This window comes from Volvox carteri, assembly GCF_000143455.1.
Source record: "Volvox carteri f. nagariensis unplaced genomic scaffold VOLCAscaffold_88, whole genome shotgun sequence".
In the NCBI taxonomy this organism is placed as follows: domain Eukaryota; kingdom Viridiplantae; phylum Chlorophyta; class Chlorophyceae; order Chlamydomonadales; family Volvocaceae; genus Volvox; species Volvox carteri.
In genome coordinates, this window is record NW_003307631.1 from 384,806 (window position 1) to 387,813 (window position 3,008).

A 3,008-nucleotide genomic window follows, 5' to 3' on the forward strand; every position below is an offset into this window, starting at 1 on the left:
GTGGTGGCCTCGGGCAGTGGATCTGTGGTTGACAACTGCTGGTGGCTGCTTCTTCCACCATCTTGCAGTAGCACAAGTAGTAGCAGCAGCAGCAGCAGCAGCAGCAGCAGCAGCACCATCATCATCATCATCATCAGCCGCCGCCGCCGCCGCTGCCGCCACCGCCGCCGCTGCCGCAGCAGCAGCAGCGGCAGCAGCAGCAGCCGCAGCATCAGCAGCAGCATCAGCAGCAGCAGCCGCCGCCGCCGCCGCAGCCGCAGCAGCAGCGCCACCAAACAGCAGGCGTGCCTTCTTGTTTGGGTATTCCTTCCGTCGTGGCATCATCATTGCTGGTGGCTGTCGTGTTGGCGGCTTGATTGTTGTTATGATGGTTGCAGGCGGGGTGGTGGGCAGGGTTTCAGCATTATGAATGGTGGAGATGATGTGCTGCTGCTGCTGCTGCTGCTGTGGTGGTGGCGGTGGTGGCAGCGACGGTTTGGAGGGGCTTGCTGCTGCTAGTCTACTTCTTTCTGCTCCTACTCCTACTCCTGCTCCTGCTCCTCCGCCTCGATCTTTATCCAGCATCATCTCCTGCTCCTGCTCCTCCTCCACAGCAGTGCGGCTGCTCTCCACCTCTCAGCCTGAATCTCCTCCTCCTGCTCCCAAACCTCTTCCTCCTCTTCCCCCTCCCGCCAGCACTCTATAATAATAGCACGTGCCGCCTCACGTACGTCTTGCTTTTCCTGCTTCTTCCTGCAGCATGCAGAAAAAAAACGATATATTATTATATATACATTAAAAAACACATTTTCTTGTTTCAATTCAACAATGATTGTTATTATGAATAAACCAAAAGATGAGCTGCACAAGTTGGTAATATAACATCACCAAACAACCCTGACCGCATCCAGTTGTTGAATCTGCCGTGACTTGAACCCACGATCACCAATTGCGCATACGCACTGCAAATTATTGAGTCTTCTTAGCACTTATTAGGCTCACTCACCACTCCTCTCCGGGAGTAGCCGACTCGGAGCGGGCAGCGTTAGTCTATATCCTACAACTTTCTTGTAAATCGCCCTTACTGCCGGCGTGTCCTTTCGAGGACGCTAAAGCTGTTTCTTTGTGCTTTTGTTGCGGTGTATTGATTGGTGTTTGTCTTGTTCCGTGGCTCGCGCGCATTAGACACATGTCTGCTTCTGCTTCTTCGCGGCTTGTTTTCTACTTGGCGCCTGCTCCATAAATAAAATTTTAAAAACGTCCTGATAGCTCTCGCTGTGACGGTCTCATTTCAATTGTCTGTTTGTCGTCGGCGAGCGGTGAGAAGTAGGGGCGGCGCACTTTATTACTAATAATAATGACGTATAGTACGACAAAGCACACTTGAGCAGCACGGCTGCTGTGCTTCTTCTTTTGCGGTTTCCGTCGTCGTTGTTGTTGTTGTTGTTGTTGTTGTTGTACCGATTATTATTTTGTTGTTGTTACATTCATTATTGTTGACCCTAAGTATTCAAGTAAAATATATAATGCATGTGCCGCAGAACAACATGATGATGAATGATGATGCTATGTGCCCGCTTCCACTCCCGTACTTATACTTATTACTTTTCTTATTACTACTACTAATTGTAAAAACTTTGAGCGACTCTTCCCGGCAATTTTTATAACGATGACGACGACGACGACGAGGAGGACGAGGACGAGGACGAGGATTGACGACCAGACACCACCACCAGCGAGCGCGATCGCATCGCATATTATTATATTCTTATTCTGATCATCACAGAGCACAGCAGAGGCGGCACAGCAAAGTTTTAGTGGTGGTGGATCATCGGCGTGTTGTGCACGCGGCATTGTGTTGTGCACGCGGCGAGATTGTTGTTGGTGGTATACCGTTAGGGTTATTATTATTATTATTTTACATATGTGCCAAATCGTGCCAAGTTGATACAGCAGCATTGTTTGATTGTGTTGGTGTATATATGCATATAGAGAGATCGTGTGTCCGACGAGAAGGGAAAAGGGAGCATACACAACAACAACATGTACAACTATACGTGGGTGCATCGCCACACCGTCGTGCATGCGCGTGTCCCATAATATCCACATACCCGCGGAGCCATCATATGCTGCGTATGTGTACTACTACTAATAAAGTAGTATCACGTACAGTACGACATGTACAACAACCCAACAGACAGACCAACAACATACATCGCAAGTGCAGTGCGCGGATATACATACATACACACACCCACAGTCTAAGAATTTAATAAAAACTCTCCCACAGTCTCCCTCGACAGTCATCCGCTCAGTCGCCGTCTGTATCTGTATCTGCTGTCCCCATCGCCATCGTCTCCCTGTGCCTGTCCCTCCCTCCATCATATATGTATGTTCTCTAGGTATATAATATCCTTGTGTACAACAGAGTGTGCACGTGTGCCGTCATCATCAACGTATATAAGATACAGCATACGTGTCTGCACCACATATATATACATATGTACGTGTGCACATCTCTGAGCAGCCCTGTGCATGGTCTCCGCTTGATAATAGATGAGGTTGTTATCATCACCTAGTTCATACATACATACAAAATGCATACCCTGCTCTGTGAAGATGACAAAAAAGAGGTATAGGTATAGGTACAACTACTACTACTACTACTACTACCACTACTATCTGGATTCTTTTGCCTGGGTGGCTGGCAATAATAATTATATATTTCAAAGTTACTCTGCTGCGGCCGCCATATGTATTATATAGCATCATGGAGGGATGTTTCGCTTCATTCAGGGTTCATTACTATCAATCATTGCTATGTGTGCTAGGGAGCTGAACAGGACTACACATTTGTGCTGCTGCTGCTGCTGCTGCTGCTTCTGCTGATACACAATAGCTGCCAACTGTGCGGGATATGTGCGTGCGCGGGATATGTGCGTGTGCGGGATATGTGCGTGTGCGGGATATGTGCGCGTGCGTGCGTGCACACACACACACGCACGCACGCATGCATGCATGGGGGTGAG